This window comes from Meles meles, chromosome 10 (genome assembly GCF_922984935.1).
Source record: "Meles meles chromosome 10, mMelMel3.1 paternal haplotype, whole genome shotgun sequence".
Taxonomy (NCBI): Eukaryota; Metazoa; Chordata; class Mammalia; order Carnivora; family Mustelidae; genus Meles; species Meles meles.
Genome location: NC_060075.1, coordinates 36,480,610 through 36,500,120, shown reverse-complemented (window position 1 = coordinate 36,500,120; position 19,511 = coordinate 36,480,610).

Here is a 19,511-nt window from a genome sequence, read left to right as displayed (position 1 = left end):
CATTGTGGCTGCCTTACGTTCAGGTTATGATCTCAGGGTCCTGGGATTGACCAGATTAGGGTTCCCTGCTCAGTGGAGAGTCTGCTTTTCCCTCTCCCTCTGCCTCTCCCTCCTGCTCATGCTTGCTTGCTTGCGCGCACTCTCTCTCTCAAATAAATAAATAAAATCTTAATAATAAAAAAAAAAGACTCGAGCAGTGGGGTTCAAGGTTCTAGGAGTAACAATAAGAATACCCCTCCTTTTATTCTTCTCCTATCCATTCATCTGTTGATGGACATCTAGGTTCTTTCCATAGTCTGGCTATTGTAGACATTGCTGCTATAAACATTCGGGTACACGTGCCCCTTCGGATCACTATGTTTGTATCTTTAGGGTAAATACCCAGTAGTGCAATTTCTGGGTCATAGGGTAGTTCTATTTTCAACATTTTGAGGAACCTCCATGCTGTTTTCCAGAGTGGTTGGACCAGCTTGCATTCCCACCAACAGTGGAGGAGGGTTCCCCTTTCTCCACATCCTCTCCAGCATCTGTCATTTCCTGACTTGTTAATTTTAGCCATTCTGACTGGTGTGAGGTGATATCTCATTGTGGTTTTGATTTGTATTACAAGATGGGATTGGGAGGGAGACAAACCATAAATGACTCTTAATCTCACAAAACAAACTGGGGGTTGCTGGGGGGAGGTGGGATTGGGAGAGGGGGAGCGGGCTATGGACATTGGGGAGGGGAGGCGAACCATAAGAGACTATGGACTCTGAAAAACAACCTGAGGGTTTTGAAGGGTCAGGGGTGGGAGGTTGGGGGAACAGGTGGTGGGTAATGGGGAGGGCACGTTTTGCATGGAGCACTGGGTGTTGTGCAAAAAGAATGAATACTGTTACGCTGAAAAAATAAATAAAATGGAAAAACAAAAAAAAAACAAAAAAACAAAAAAAAAAAAAAGAATACCCCTCCTGAGAATGGACATGAGATTTGTGTTTGTTTGTTTGTTTTCCTATAGCCCTGTTATAGTTATTGATTTCCATGAGCTTTGTAATGCTGTATATGTGGAACTTTATATTTCTAGGTACATGAATAATGATGAGTTGAATTCTCTTATGCATATTCTTGACACTCCTCCTTGTCTGCTTTTCAAGCAGTGGGAGGGCAGATGCTTGGTTACAATATAATTACATTGTGCACCCATCAGCAAGTCTCCTCTTACAACCTTGGAACAACCCCAAGGAGTTTGAAAGCAATGGAACAAACTGAATTGGGCCTAAATATAAAAAGGAGAAAGTGTTTGTTTTATTTATGTTTTAAGGTTAGAGTTATTTACATTCCATTGCACCATAAGAATTGTAAATTTCTTTAATAACTGTGAATTGTTAGGTTGGAAAAAAATTTAAGAAGTTTCAATTCTGATCCAAAGTAAGAATATTGTTACATTAAACTTTTTGGAAAAGATAAAATATTAATTGCCAAGAACATTATACTTCTGTCTGGTACAACTGTAATGTTGCTAGTGTTATGGCCTTTAGGTTAGATATTAAGGAAAATTTATTGAAATTTAGAGAGATGAAGTTTAATGATTATGGTGTAAATACATGTAGTGGAATAGATTAAGGTAAATTCATTCCAGAATATATTCTGGAAGCTTCTTAAAATGGTGAAAGACTTATATTGTGTTATATGTTGTTAAATTAACACTTGTTAGGTGGAGCACAAGGTGTCAGATAGTAAATCAAGGTTTGACAACGGATCATAAGAGAAACTGAAGTAGAAAACTTCATTACTTACACATTCTGGAGGAAATATATGGACCACCTCAGGGGGCCACATGAGAAAGTTAAGGCAAAGTGTGAGCAGAGAGTAGGACCTGGGGCACATGAATTTATTAGGGCCTGCAGATATAATACTTTGGTATTAGCAGCCTAAAAGAGAATTGGTCAATTCAAAAAAGGAGGGCTTTGGTAAGCCCCACAGAGGTCTTATCTAAGAGGTGCACAAGGGACAGGCTCTGGGAACCAAAGAAGGCGCTGATCACAAGAGCTATTGAGAAGTTCAATGAGGAATTTACCTTTGCTTGTGACTCTGGGGCTATTATCTATGGTATGTGCTTGCATGAGGAGCCAGTATCAGCTTAAGGACCCTGCAGGTCACTTGGCCAAACAAAATGTATACAAAGGAAGCAATACCATAGAGTAGCTTAGCTAAACTCTGGATACCTTGTTTAATGCAGTTTGTCCCAATTTCCAGTCCTTCCTGCTCCTTAAGCTTTACTGCTGAATCCAGTAACCTTCTAGACATTACACTTAATTCCCTTGCCATCTTTTCTCCACCATCAATTCTCCTTCCTGGCTTCCCTGTTTCTGCCAACTGCACTGTTGTTATCACAATAAATCAATCAGGCATTTTTATGCTAACCTTTCACTTGCTTTTGAACTCATACAGGAAGTAGGCCTATTAATAACAGCCCAAATATAAACATCCACAATTATAAGCCCTTCTCCCATATTCCCAAAGAAAGAGTTTCTTTTTAAGATCCACTTGGAAGTGGAGGGCATAAACATATAAATATTTGATACCATAGTTAAAATATTCAAAGGTTTGTTTAAAATGTTTTATTAATTTAGTAATACATACATTTTAAGAATTATGTTAAGATATACTATTTTAGCCTTAAAATGTAACTCAGCAATATTTGTTCTGTCAATCCATGAGCATGAAATGTTTTCCCATTTCTGTCTTCCTCAATTTCTTTCATAAATGTTCTATAGGTTTTTTTTGTTTTGTTTTGTTTTGTTTTTGTTGGGGAGAATCATACAAATTTTAATACATTTTTCAAAATGTAGCCCAACTCTTCAAGAGACAGTTTCATTTTCTTTCTTTTTTTCTTAAGATTTTATTTATTTATTTGTCAGAGAAAGAGAGAGAGAAAGAGAGAGAGCAGGGGAAGCAGCAGGCAGAGGGAGAAGCAGACTCCTGCTGAGCAGTGAGCCCAATGCCTGACTCGATCCCAGGACCCTGGGATCATGACCGGAGCCGAAGGCAGACACTTAACCGACTGAGCCACCCACCGTCCCGTCATTTTCAACTATTGTAGACTACCTTTGAACACCAGATTCCTACCTAAACTGTGGGAACCATGAGTAGTGTGTAGTGTACATTATACACACAATATAATTCATTTAATCCTTGTTACCACCACTAATTCTAGACTCTCTCTCTCCATAAAGGGTATTTGCTGATGCTGAAAAGAAGGGGCTGAATTGCTGGTTCTCCCCCATCGGGTTTTTTTTTTTCTTTTTTAAGACTTTTTTTTTATTTGTTTATTTTCAGCATAACAGTATTCATTGTTTTTGCACCACAGCCAGTGCTCCATGCAATAAATGCCCTTTCTATTACCCACCACCTGCTTCCCCAACCACCCACCCCCCGCCCCTTCAAAACCCTCAGGTTGTTTTTCAGAGTCCATAGTCTCTCATGGTTCATCGACAAAAAGGAAAAAATATACAATAGAAAAGAGACAGTCTCTTCAATAAATGGAGCTGGGAAAACTGGACAGCTATATGTAGAAGAATGAAACTCGACCATTCTCTTACACCGTACACAAAGATAAACTCGAAATGGATAAAAGACCTCAACGTGAGACAGGAATCCATCAGAATCCTAGAGGAGAACATAGGCAGTAACCTCTTCGATATCAGCCACAGCAACTTCCTTCAAGATGTGTCTCCAAAGGCAAAGGAAACAAAAGCAAAAATGAACTTTTGGGACTTCATCAAGATCAAAAGCTTCAGCACAGCAAAGGAAACAGTCAACAAAACAAACAGGCAACCCATGGAATGGGAGAAGATATTTGCAAATGACAGTAGAGACAAAAGGTTGATATCCAGGATCTATAAAGAACTCCTCAAGCTCAACACACACAAAACAGATAATCATGTCAAAAAATGGGCAGAAGATATAAACAGACACTTTTCCAACGAAGACATACAAATGGCTATCAGACACATGAAAAAATGCTCATCATCACTAGCCATCAGGGAGATTCAAATTAAAACCACATTGAGATATCACCTTTCACCAGTTAGAATGGCCAAAATTAGCAAGACAGGAAACAACATGTGTTGGAGAGGATGTGGAGAAAGGGGAACCCTTTTACACTGTTGGTAGGAATGCAAGTTGGTGCAGCCACTTTGGAGAACAGTGTAGAGATTCCTCAAGAAATTAAAAATAGAGCTTCCCTATGACCCTGCAATTGCACTACAGGGTATTTACCCCAAAGATACAGATATAGTGAAAAGAAGAGCCATCTGTACCCCAATGTTTATAGCAGCAATGGCCACGGTCGCCAAACTGTGGAAAGAACCAAGATGCCCTTCAATGGACGAATGGATAAGGAAGATGTGGTCCATATATACGATGGAGTATTATGCCTCCATCAGAAAGGATGAATACCCAACTTTTGTAGCAACATGGACGGGACTGGAAGAGATTATGCTGAGTGAAATAAGTCAAGCAGAGAGAGTCAAGTATCATATGGTTTCACTTATTTGTGGAACATAACAAAAAACATGGAGGACATGGGGAGATGGAGAGGAGAAGGAAGTTGAGGGAAATTGGAAGGGGAGATAAACCATGAGAGACTATGTTCTATAGTTTTCAGAGTACAGATGCTTTATCTCTTTGGATAGGTTTATTCCTGGGTATCTTATGGGTTTTGGTGTAATTGTAAATGGGATCAATTCCTTAGTTTCTCCTTCTTCTGACTCATTGTTAGTATATAGGAATGCAAGTGAATTCTGTGCATCAATTTTATACCCAGCCACTTTGCTGAATTGCTGTATGAGATCTAGCAATTGCTAAAACATTTGTGCTTCCCAGGGCAATCTACACATTCAATGCAATGCCTAGCAAAATACCAACAATTCTTACAGAGCTGGAACAAATAATCCTAAAATTTGTACGGAACCAGAAAAGATCCTGAACAGCCAGAGAAATGTTGAAAAAGAAAACCAAAGCTGGTGGCATCATAATTCGAGACTTCAAGCTCTATTACAAAGCTGTAATCATCAAGACAGTATCGCTGGCCACAAAAAACAGACTCACAGATCAATAGAACAGAATAGAGAATGCAGAAATATACCCTCAACTCTATGGTCAACTAATCTTTGACAAAGCAGGAAAGAATATCCAATTGAAAAAGGACTGTCTCTTTAACAATTGGTATTGAGTAAAGTGGAGAGCACCATACAGAAGAATAAAACTGGACCATTCCCTTACACCATACACAAAAATAGACTCAAAATTATGAGAGACCTAAGTGTGATAGAGGAACCCATCAAACTCCTAAAGGAGAACACAGGCAACAATCTCTTTGACCTCAGCTGCAACAACTTTTGGCTAGACACATCTCCAAAAGCAATGGAAACAAAAGCAAAAGTGAACTGTTTGTACTTCATCAACATCAAAAGCTTTTGCACAGCAAAGGAAAGAGTCAACAAAATTTAAGACAACCAACAGAATAGGAGAAGATATTTGCAAATGTCTTATCAAAGACTAGTAAGGAAGATCTATAAGGAACTTATCAAACTCAACACCAAAGAACAAATAATCCAGTTAAGAAATGAGCAGAAGATATGAACAGACATTTCTCCAAAGAAGACATATAAATGGCCAACAGACATATGAAAAAATTCTCAACATCACTTGGCATCAAGGAAATACAAATCAAAACCACAATGAAACACCACCTCAAATGTCAGCAAGGGCGTGGAGAAAGGGGAACCCTCTTACACTGTTGACAGGAATGTAAGCTAGTACAACTACTCTGGAACTCAAAAAGTTCAAAATAAAGCTACCCTATGACCCAGCAATTGCACCACTAGGTATTTACCCAAAGTATACAAATGTAGTGATGTGATCTGAAGGGGCACCTACATCCCAGTGTTTATAGCAGCAATGTCCACAATAGCCAAACTATGGAAAGAGGCCAGATGTCCATCAACAGATAAATGGATAAAGATGTGGGATATATGTATATATGTATGTATATATGTATGTATATATATATACATGTATGTATGTATGTATATATACATATATGTATATATATATACGTAAATAAAATGGAACATTAGTCAGCCATCAAAAAATGAAACCTTACCATTTGCAATGACATGGATGGAACTAGAGAGTATAATGAAAAGCAAAATAAGTCAGTCAGAGAAAAACAATTACTATATAACTTCACTCATATGTGGAACTGAAGAAACAAAACGGAGATCATAGGGGAAGGGAGGGAAAAATAAAATAAAATGAAGTAAGAGAGAGAGACAAAGCATAAAAGACTCATTAATTAGAAGAAACAAAGTAAGGGTTGCTGGAGGGGCAGGGATGGGGAAATGGGATAACAGGATGATGATAGGCATTAAGGAGGGCATGTGATGAAATGAGTACAGGGTGTTATGTGCAACTGATGAATAAAAGAACTCTACCTCTGAAACTAATTATACACTATATGTTAAGAAACTGAGTTTAAATAAAATAAAACTTTAAAAAGTAACTTAGCAGATAGAGTTTATCAGTTTTTCAATTTCAATTTTTATTTTGTCAAGTCAAGAATTCAAAAATCTATAACATTGACCAATACTTTTGTTTAAAAACTGATATTGTTGCAGTCCTAAAAAATGTAATGGATTCCATTGAGAAGTGGGCTTAGTTAAATTTTTTTAAAAAATACAAAATGACAGATAAAAGGAGAAAGAGACTAAAAGACAGCAAGATAGAGAACTAGAGTCATTTTTCAATATTGCAAATATACAAATATGGAGGAAATATTTACAAAAATAAAATGTTAAATGTTTTCAGGAGGACAAAAATAGTTGGCCAAAAAAGTTTTAGTATTACAAACTTGGGTTTTAACAAACCTTTTTATTTTATTTTATTTTTTAAAGATTATATATTTATTTTAGAGATATAGCATGAGTGGGAGGGGCAAAGGGAGAGGGAGAGAGAATCTCAAGTCAGCTTCACACTGAGTCCAGAGCCCAATGCAAGGCTTGATCCCAGGGCTATGAGATCACTACCTGAGCCAAAACCAAGAGTCAGATGCTTAACTGACTATACCATGAAGAAGCTCCTGATGAAACTTTTTGAAAATATATTTTTCTATGGTATCTGGATGGCTCTGTCAATTGAGCATCCAACTCTTGATTTCAGCTCAGGTTATAACCTTAGGATTATGAGACCAAGAACCGTGTGGGGCTCATGGAGATTCTTAGTGGAAAATTTCAGTGAAAATCTCTCTCTCCATTTCCCTCTCTCTTTCCCCCCTGAGCTTGCACATGCTGTTTCTGTAAAATAAATAAATGAATACACACACACACACACACACACACACACACAGAGAGAGAGAGAGAGAGGAGAGAGAGAGAGAGAGAGCGCATAAGCAAGCATGAGCACATTTTTCTGGTAGCATCCAGAAGAGAGCACTCTCATGAATAATGTCTTCAAGATCTCTAACATTTGAATATCTCTACTACTTTTATACTTAGGTACTTAAAAAAAGAAATGCTGTAGAAATAGAGATTTGTTGGGTCGGTGGAGGCATGGGTGAAATGGGTGAAGGAAATTAGGAGTTCACTTATCTTGATGAGCACTGAGTAATGCACAGAATTGTTGAATTGCTACAGTGTATACCTGAAATTAAAAAAATACTGTATGTTAACTGTGATGGAACTAAAATTTTTAAAAAGTGAAAGAAAAAAGTAATAGATTTCCAGTAAGCAGTGTTACTTTTGGGAAACAACAAACACCTGGGTCATCCTTAATAGGTATCTAATATGAGAGCTGAAATGATTATATACAACAGTTCCCAAAGGTTGTCTCCCAAAACATTGATACTGACTTATAATTCATTTTCTTTCTTCAATTCTGTATCTTAAGAAATAGGGACGAAGCTATTATTTTTAACCCACCTAATTTCTCCTGCTATATAAAAGTGATGTTATCAAACAAAGCTAGTCCTCAGTCAGAAATTACTTCTTGAATTTTAATCAGGGCATACTATATCCATCAGTCAGAAATCTGAAAAATTTATTTCAGACTCCGTGTTATAAAATGCAAATTGGTTAAGAAGTTTAATACAGTGTCTCAGCACAGAGAAATTAACTCCCTGGGTTTGGTTAATGCTAAACTAAACTGATGGACCCAGGGGCAATGAATTTATTTTGATGCTGTGCTATTTTTCACAGTGACACAATTCAAAGCACATGTGAAAATTACTGTTTTAAAGACTGTACTTCAGAAGTCTGTTCATGTCTTAACTCATTAATCCACTTTGTGCTCACCCTCTTGAAATCTCAGAATAATTTTCCAGGGACTGAACACATTTCCTCCAGAAATGACTGCAGTTCTGATATCCTGGCATTTCAAAGCACAGAATATCCTGTGAACACTAAAAGTAACAATAGTCAACACAATAATAGTAACAATAGAACCTACTATGAGCCACATGTATTATCTCATTTATTCTCATATCTCAACAATCTTGCAAGGTAGGTTATTTTTTTTTCCCGGTTTTACAGATAAAGTAATGGAGAGTCTAAAAGGTTAATTGATGCCTCATTTCATATTCATGTTCTAAAAATTATACTTCTTATTTCTATGGAAATAAGAAAAAGAAACTATAGCAGCCAAGCATAATATCTGTTCTATATGTTAAAATTCCTCTCTTTTTTTTCTCTATTATAAGCAAGGACATTTTATCCATTATAGATTCTAACTCAGTGCCTTGCACAGAGAAGGGGCTTAATTGATACCTGATGCATAAATATGGAAACCTGATTATTTAAAAAATAATTTTTAAATATAATTTTGAATAAAATAATATACTCTCTTAATTGGCAAAATTACACAGTTATAGACTTGTTCACTTATTACATAAATGATTTAAAAATATACAATATTCTTAACATTTTTATGACAAACACACTCTTTCAATGTTAAAAATATTTCATTGCTGAGAGCATACTATGTATGTTAATGACAGTATCTGTATGCATCAAACATGACCTGAATATTTTGAAAAGTCAATTGACAATGTTTTAGTTATAAAATGATAATAATTACTGAAATTCAGTTTCCACTGAACACTAAATTTAGTTATATGACCAAGATTGATGTTCTGTCTATATATATTTTAAATAACTGACATTTTCCCAAGTAATGTAATTAAATTATTATACTAAGACTTTTATCTCTCTGAAGATCACTAAATAGTAAGGAACAATTTGTCCATTAGGTGCCTAGAAGTGTTTTAAATTATTTTTATCAAAATCTGCTAATTTTTGGACTATGTATTCAGCTACCCAGGCAAACTGTCAAACCATTTGTGGCATCTATTGTAATATGTTACTGGATTATTTTTTCTTATTTGATATACAGTCTTTATAGCAGTTTTTTTTTCTTTAATGTAACACCTTGAACTCTTTGCATCAGAATCACCTGATATAAGCTTCACGAGAAAGATTTTGTACCAAAAACATAGCTTATATTGCTTCCTCAAATTGTTCTTACAATCAACTGTTCAGAATGTTGAGACATTACATTGGCCAGTTTTGCCATCAGGAATATCTACCAAAATCACATGAGTGATGACAATGATAGCAATCATATAACTGTTGCCTGGCTGACAATGATTAATGATTGCAAGATTCCATTGGCTGTAAAACACATCATACTTCAATGATGTTAAAATGTGAACAAATACTTGATAAAATACAGCACTTAGAGAGAGCACTGGACTTCTGGAAATCTTACAGAGGAGACTTAGGGGTTTTAGTTCAGTACTAAAGAAAGAGTATCCCTTCCCTAAGGCTGAAGAGTTTGGGAATATACAAGTTATAATAGTATTCATTTGTGATTTTTTAAATTATACTTATTAATACATATATTTTTAAAGTATGAGTTGTCTTTTCCCAAAACGTTTCATCATAATAAATGAAACATCAGTTTGTCACATTAAATTATAAATTATAAATCACTATCTCCTTAGTCCTCTAAGTGTCTTCACATCATATGACACTGTCCTGCAGAGCTAAGAAGCAGAAGATTTAATGAGAACTTCAACTAATGTAATAATTAGAGAAGGATGAGTTAATCAAAAAATATGCAAAGACTGATTTAAATTACCTTTATACTTTTAAATTGTATAGGCTAAATGGCAGAAGAAAACTTTTTTTTTTAAAGATTTTATGTATTTGAGAGAGAGTGAGAGAGAGCATGAGAGGGGAGAAAGTCAGAGGGAGAAGCAGACTCTCCAAGGAGCAGGGAGCCCAATTCGGGACTCGATCCCAGGACTCTGTGGCTCAGTTGGTTGAGAGAACAAAACTTTTAAAAAACCTTTACGTAGGGGTGCCTGGGTGACTAAGTTGGTTAAGTATATGACTCCTGATCTCAGCTCATTTCCTGATCTCAGTCATGTTGGGCTCCACATTGGGTGTGGAACCTACTTAAAACAAACAAAAACCGTATCTATTCTAATAATTTTAAGACATATTAAATACTGAAGTATATGCAAAAATTATATTGTGATTATATTTATTTTCTTCTATTTTGAACTGGAAATTAGAACACACTTCATAAATGGTGATGTGCTTTACAGTCCAACTATAATACTCAGCATGCACGATACACTTCACTAACAAGTATCTTACATGATTGTTTTTCAGAACATTGAGATGTTACATTTGTCCTGTTTTGCCAGCTGAATGCCTACCAAGATCATACATGTTGTTGGTAATGACAACTACTTCAAAACTATTACAAGGCTGACTTGTTATAAATAATCTAATATACACAATCTAGATAGATTTTCTTAAGGTAATTGGGAACCAAAATAATAATAGTAACTTCAGGAAATCTGACATCCAAGGCACGGACTCAATTTTTATATTCTTAATCAGTGTAGTTGAATAAGATGTCTAAGTGATAAATTTCTTCTTCTTTGATCTCTTTTTTTTAATATTTAATTAATTTATTTATTTGACAGACAGAGATCACAAGGTGGCAGAGAGGCAGGCAGAGAGAGAGAGAGAGAGGAGGAAGCAGGCTCCCTGCTGAGCAGAGAGCCTGATGTGGGGCTTGATCCCAAGACCCTGGGATCATGACCTGAGCCAAAGGCAGAGGCTTAACCCACTGAGCCACCCAGGCGCCCCTCTTCTTTGATCTCTTACACAAACATGGTTGACTCAGAATTTTCTTCATTGCTGGTTGTATGTTGCCTTTATATTATCCTCCTTCTTTATTCTTCTTTAATGTCCCTACAAAGCTCAGAGTATTAAATAATGTGTATATACAACAAATTCAACATAAAGCAGTCATCAGGGTTGGGTTGTATTTGGGTAGAGGGGAAAAATACATACACCATTTCTCTTTTTTTTTTCTTCAAGTCTTAGACTGGATTGACTTTGCAAATGACAAACTTTGAAAATGACAGAACTAGAAATAAAGAATGCAAGCAATACCATCTTATTTAGCAAATAATTGATAAATAATAAAATACAGTCACTTGATGTGTACATGTCACTTAAGGAAAATGGGAATTGATAAAAATATTTTGTATCAATCTTAAATTTTATTTGTACATAGAATGAATAAAGACTGAGTTTCAATAATTAAAGAGTCTTAGATTTAAAACTCTGAATCCAGTGATTTTTGAAACTAAAATAATTTGTCCTTTCATTTCATCACTTATGAAGCCTGAGTATCATGCAAGGAAAATTAAGAATCCGAAGTAGGAAAACAAGGATCAATGGTGTTTTTCTCTAATCTTGAATAATTTTCCACTCACACTGAAAAAATAAGGGCAAATCCAAAAGTTATGCTGATAATGTATCCATATTTAGATACTTAAAAATGCAAAGATATTATTTATACATATATACACAAGTGCTTTAAGTAAATAGACCACAAATGACACAGATATTAGTATCCTTTAGATAGAAATATAAATACATAGCCAATATTATATATTTGTTTCTTGATACAATAAATATAAATCTGTTTAACTTCATATTTATACCACATTCAGTAAGGTTTATCTCTGAAAATTTATTACTGCACCATATAAACTAAATATTTCTCAATATTTTCTAGCTAAAACATAAGAATGATTTCAAAACTATAACCGAAAAATGCATTCGCAAGCCCTATTTTTTATGTCCTAAATCATAATAAAAATGTATATTACTAGATTTGCTTTATTAGGCACTTTAGGAAAATAGATATTTGAATCTACCAATGTCAGAGAGATTTTCAAGGATCTGTTATGATATCTCAAAAGAAAAATTGGGAAATTGCACACAAAAACCAGTACTAATGGGAGAGACTGGTTAAAGAGATCAGTCAAAACAATGCAAACAGCAGTGTAGATCCAAGTGGCATAACTTTTCAAATATTTAAAACCAAAGAGAACAAAGAAACAATGCCAATAGAAGAGGTTATTGCCACTAGGTTCAGTCAAAGCAATTGTATAAACCAGAGGAAGTTAATTTTGGAGATTTCCCTCCTACGCTTCTTAGAGCCTTCCCTACCTCAATAGCCTAAGACACCCATCTTGTCAACTGATTTTGACAGAATTGGCTTCAAGTGACTACTTATGTTTCCCTTCCCCATGCCACATTTGAGGAGTGTTCAAGAGTCCTTGAACCCCACTCTGCTACAAGATAGGTTTTTTAGGTTTTGTTTGTTTTGTTAATTTTTTAAAAATATATTTGTTTTGTTTTTGCATTTGTTTTTTCTGGCTTCTCCTCATCTTTAACTTTCAGATCTAGATTGATTTTCTTTAGTTTTTAAAAAACTATATTAAGACATAATGTATTTAAGTTAATATGTCCATTTTAAATATACAGTTTGATAAGTTTTGACATGTCTGTACCTATGCAGCTATTGTCTCACTCAAGATATAGAACATTTGTATCTATAATATTTTTGTGCCCTTCCTAGTCATCCCCCCAGCTCCACCACATACATTCTGCCTCAGACAATCAGTAATATGCCTTTTGTTAACTGTAGATTAGTTCTGACTATTCTCTTTTTTTTTGAAGATCTTATTTATTTATTTAAGAGAGACAGACAGTGAGTGGGGGAGGAGCAGAGGAAGAAGGACAAGAAGACTCCATGTTGAGGGGGGAGCCCAATGCAGGGCCTAATCCCACAACCCCAAGATCATAACCTGAGCTGAAATCAAGAGTCAGATGCTTAACCAACTGAGCCCCCAGGTGCCCTAGTTCTGATCATTCTAAAACTTTAAAAATACGGAATCATGTACTGTGTGTCCTTTTGTATCTGGGTTCTTTCACATAGCAGAATGTTTTTTAGATATATCCATGTTGTTTGTTTATTTCCTTTTGTTGCTGAGTAGTAATTATAGTAATACACAAAATGTGTTTAACCATTCACCTGTTGCCAAATATCACTTAATATAACAAGCATTGGTGAAGATGTGGAGTAGTTAGAACTCTCTACACTGCTGATGGGGTTTACTAAATGATGCAATTACTTTAGAGAACAGTTTGGCAGTATCTTTTGAAGTTCAGTGTATTCTTACCATATCATACAGCATTGCCATTTCTAAATATTTATCTTAATAGGTTAAAATGTATATCCAGAAAAATATTTGTACATGAATGTTCATTACATTTGCTTTATACTTGGTTGCTAAGGTAAGGTGAAATTAGAAATTAGACGGGCTACTTCCTATTTGAAAGGCACTTCCTATTTTGAGAAAACTGTGCAGGATTCAGATTATCACCCAAGGAAGAGAAATCACTATCCAGGTCTTTTAGACAAGAGTAAATGAACTAAAAACAAACAAATACCAAGCAATGTAAGCCAGGTATCTCTTAAGTCAACTAACCTAGCTATCTACTCATGGGAGTTTGGGTTAAAGTCTTTGCTAATAATAAAGAAAAAGGCTTTGCCCACTCCTTTCTTCTTATCTTTCTCAAAATCTTAGGTTTTGGCTTCAGGATCCTGGCCAAATATCTTGGCTGCTTCATTTTATCTATGAAGAATCTCTCTCCTTGTCTTCTAAGTAATCTGTTTCTTTATCATTAAACTCCTGAAATGTTGAAGTAGCACCTTGATAGATCAGTAGAAAAATTGCTATTGGATTGGTAGAAACTTAAGAAACCTTTCAAATCAAAGTATGTGCAGATACACACTTGCATAAGGAGAACCAGCTATTAAACATACTAGATGGTATATTCTTCAGAGAAAATAAGGATATCTGCAATCCCTGAATTATTAATATTATATCTCACAGGTACCCTTAATATAAAAATTATTAGATCATACTGGAAATCCTCATTGCTGATCCACACTTGTTCTGTTTTATCTGGTTGTGAAACCAGGTCATTCACTGAAGGAGCAGGGTAACATTTTATTGCACTTATTGAGGACTTGAAGAAATTGATTTTATATTGTCTTCTGTTCTGGTTTCTGATAACGATTAATTATAAAGAACCATTATCTCCTTTAGTGAGTCAGTGAATTTGACAGAGCATCTCCCTATATCACAAATAAGTCAATCATTTTGAAAATTATACTCTTTTGGGAATTATTTCTCCTTTATAAATGATTAATATGGATTGAAACAATAATAACCAAACACAGGTAGAGAAGAGGAATTCTACCAGTCTCAAACCTTCTCTTCTACCTATTCCTAAGAACAACAAGCAGACTACGCAGGAACCGTAATTTAATAATCAATTTATTCTGAGTTTTTTCACCTGTAAAGACACAATTTTGGAGGGGGTTGTTTTTTTTGTTGGCTTGCTTTCTTCCTTCCCACCACCTCTGGTCTCTTTTCCATTATGCCTTGCTTCCTATTATTGCTGTTCATCCTTATTTTCATACTAAGATGGCCTATGTTCATTGATTAAGATGAGAAACAAATGAAGTGGAATTCTTTGTGCTCTGGTTTTGGGTGGACAAATAGAAGCATAGGAATTTTGGTCCACAAGGTCCTCCTAATCTACACAGCTGAAAGAAAACCAAAAAGCAGAATGATTTCGAACTTAACTGGATAAGAAAAACAAATAGCAGCAAGGCTCTGCACACCATCCCAAGCATTTCTTCTCTCATTAAAAGCTTGATGTTAACCTTCTCCCATTGAGTCATAGTGGGCTCTATTCCTGTGAACACCCTCTTTCCTTTTCATCGTATTCATCCAAATCAGTAAATTATAGGACTGGAAAGATTCTAAGTAGCCAGTTAGCAATTGGAAATGGATCATCTTTTAAGCATATTAGTAGGAAACAAGACCCCTGCTTGTGGTAGCTTTTTAATCTGGATAATTTCAGTAGAGATGGGAAATATATAATATGACTTTATAAGTTCCCTGTGATTCTATGGTTAATAAAATTTTTTTTCCTTAGGTATATATTATTATATGGGCTTTTTAAATTAATAATGTCAGGTCATTAAAGGCGAATTTGAGGAAACTGGAATGTCTCTAAGAAATTATGGAACAGTTAAAAGTGTACTTACTTTCAAAGTAAAAGAAGAATGAAAAGAATCCCATTTTTGTTTATTTTGTTTTGTTTTACTTTGGTGTGTTGGTTTTTTTTGTTGTTTTGCATTGGATTAGAAGCCCTACTGATAAACAGTGTGCAACATCAAAATGTAATTAAGAATTCTCCAGAGAGAGTATGTCAGTACTGAAATACTGAATAGGTAACTGAAATTATATCTGATCTGTTTTAGGGAAATGGATGCTTTGAATTGACATTAGAATGCTACTTCCTAGTTGAATTTAATGAGACAGTAAATGGGAACAGGAATAGAAGTGGCATACATTCTGTCAGTACTAGGGAATTAGAGCTATTTTCCCTTTTCATGTTCTCCTTAATAATAATTACAGCCCTATTTTTTGGAACAAGAATGAATCCCCTACTTTAAGCTTAAATTATTTTTATGAGATCCACTATACTTACAATAACTAAAAAAAAAAAAAGAAAGAAAGAAAAGAAAAGAAAAGCAAGGCTTTGAAATGAAGTAATCAATTTGTCTTGTCCAAGATGGTGGAGGAGTAGATCTTAGTTTCATCTGGTCTCAAAAATTCAGCTAGATAGCTATAAAATCATTCTGAACACTTACATACTCACCAAGAGATCCAAGAATAGTATAGCTCAATTCTACAAATAGAAAGTTAACTACTTTCTGTAAGAATGGCAAGACTTCAAAACAGAGAAAAAGAAGTACTATGACTCCCAGGGACCTAATCAGTACAGACATAGAAAGATGTCAGGACTAGAGTTCAGAATAATGATTATAAAGATACTAGCTGAGCTTGAAAAAGCATAGAAGACACTAGAGAATCCCTTTCTGGGAAAATAAAAGAACAAAAATATAATCAAGCTGAAATAAAAAAAGACTATTAATGAGATGCAATAAAAATGGAGGCTCTATTAGGATAAATGAGGTAGAAGAGAGAATTCGTGATATAGAAGACAAAATGATAAAGAATAAAAAAGCTGAGAAAAAGAGAGATAAATGACTACTGGATCGGTGGGGGGGAGAATTTGAGAGAAAAGTGAAACTATCAAGCAAAATAATATTAGAAAAATTAGGATCCCTGAAGAAGAAAGAGAGAGGGAAGCAGAAGGCATATTTGAGCAAATTATAGTGGAGAACTTCCCTAACCTGGAGAAGGCAACCAGCATTCAAGTCCAGGAGGCACAGGGAAACTCCCTCAAAATCAATAGAAATAGGTCAACACCTCGAAATATAATAGTGAAACTGGCAAATTTGAGAGACAAAGAGAAAATTCTGGAAGAAACTGGGGGGTTAGGGGGGAGAGTTCTGTAACCTACAAGGGAAGAAACATTAGACTGACAGCAGATCTATCCACAGAGACCTGGCAGGCCAGAAAGAGCTGGCCTGAAATATTCAGTGTTCCGCCAAAAAGACTATCTGGCAAGGATGTCATTCAAAATAAAGGAGAGAAAAAAGCTTCCAGGACAAAAAGAAACTACAAGAATTTGTGATTGCTAAACCAGTCCTGCAAGAAATGTTAAAGAGGACCCTTTAAGTGAAGAGAAATCCCAAAAGTAATATAGACCAGAAAGGAACAGAAACAATATACAGAAAAAATTACTTTACAGGTAATATAATGGCACTAAATTCAGATCTTTCAATAGTTATTTTGAATGTAAATGAGCTAAATGTCCCAATCAAAAGACACAGGGTATCAGATTGGATAAAACAGCAAGACCTGTTGATATGGTGTCTTCAAGAAATTCATTTTAGATCCAAAGAAACCTCCAGATTGAAAATGATGGGGTGGAAAACAATTTATCATGCTAGTGGACATCAAAAGAAAGCTGGGGTAGGAATCCTTATATCAGAAAAATTTGATTATAAATCAAAGACTGTAATAAAGAGATGAAGAAGGAAACTATATCATAATTAAAGGGTCTATCCAACAAAAAGATCTAACAATTGTAAATATTTATGCCCCTAACATGAGAGCAGTCAATTATATAAACCAATTAATAACAAAATTAAAGAAACACATTGATAATAATACAATAATAGTAAGGGACTTTGACACCCCACTCACTGCAATGGGCAGATCAACTAAGCAGAAGATCACCAAAAAAAATAAGGACGGGGTGCCTGGGTGGCTCAGTGGGTTAAAGCTTCTGCCTTCAGCTCAGGTCATGATCCCAGGGTCCTGGGATTGAGCCCTGCATCGGGCTTTCTGCTCAGCAGGGAGCCTGCTTCCCTTCCTCTCTCTCTGCCTGCCTCTCTGCCTACTTGTGATCTCTGTCTGTCAAATAAATAAATAAAATCTTTAAAAAAAAATAGGAGCTTTGAATGACCCACCGGACCAGATGGATTTCAAAGATACATTGAGGGCATTCCATGCTAAAGCAAAGGATACACATTCTTCTCGAGTGCACATGGAACTTTCTCCAGAATAGATCACATACTGGTTAACAAATCAGATCTCAACTGGTACCAAAAGATTGGTATCATTCCCTGCATATTTTCAGACCACAATGCTTTGAAACTTGAACTCAATTACAAGAAGGAAGTTGGAAAGAACTCAAGTGTATGGAGGCTAAAGGGCATCCTCCTGAAGAATGAATGGGTCAACCAGGAAATTAAAGAAGAATTTAAAAATGCATGGAAACAAATAAAAATGAAATACAACTGTTCAAAACCTTTTGGAAGTAGCTAAGGCAGTCCTAAGAGGGAAGCATATAGCAATACAAGGCTTTCTCAAGAAACAAGAAAGGTCTCAGATACACAACCTAACCTTACACCCAAAGGAGCTGGAGAAAGAATAGTAGATAAAGCCTACACCCAGCAGGAGAAGGGAATTAATAAAGATTAGAGCAGAAATCAATGAAATAGAAACCAAAAGGACAGTATAACAATCAACAACACTAGAAGCTTATTCTTTGAAAAAATTAATAAGCTTGATAAACCCCTGGCCAGACTTATCAGAAAGAAAAGAGAAAGGACCCAAATAAATAAAATCATGATTGAAAGAGGAGCGATCACAACCAACATTGAAGAAATACAACTATAAGAACATATAACAAGCAACTATATGCCAACACATTTGAAAATCTGGAAGAAATGGATGCATTCCCAGAGACATAAACTACCAAAACTGAAACAGGAAGAAATAGAAAACCTGAACAGAAACATAGCCAGCCAGGAAATTGAAGCAGTAATCAAAAATCTCCCAACAAACAAGAGTCCGGGGCCAGGTGGCTTCCCAGTGCGATTCTACCAACCATTTAAAGAAGAATTAATACCTATTCTTCTGAAGCTGTTTCAAAAAATAGAAACGGAAGGAAAACTTCCAAACTCTTTCTATGAGGCCAGCATTACCTTGATCCCAAACCCAGAAAAAGACCCCACCAAAAAAGGGGAATTACAAACCAATATCCCTGATGAACATGGATGCAAAAATTCTTACCCAGATACTAGCCAATAGGATCCAACAGGACATTAAAAGGATTATTCACCACAACCAGTGGGATTTATTCCTGGGCTGCAAGGGTGGTTCAACATCTGCAAACCAGTCAATGTGATACACTTCATTAATAAAATAGAGGACAAGAACCATTTGGTCTTCTCAATAGATGCAGAAATAGCATTTGATAAAGTACATTATCCTTTCTTGGTTAAAATTCTTTACAGTGTAGGGACAGAAGGAACATACCTCAATATCATAAAAGCCATATACCAAGAGCCCATGGCTTTTGAGAATATCATTCTCAATGGGAAAAAACTGGGAGCTTCTCTCCTAAGACCAGGAATATGCCAGGGATGTCCACTATCACCACTGTTGATCAACATAGTACTAGAAGTCCTAGTCTCATCATTCGGACAACAAAGAGAAATTAAAGATACCCAAATTGGCAAAGAAGTCAAACTCTCACTCTTTGCAGATGACATGATACTGTATGTGGGAAAACCTCTAAGACTCTACCCCAAAA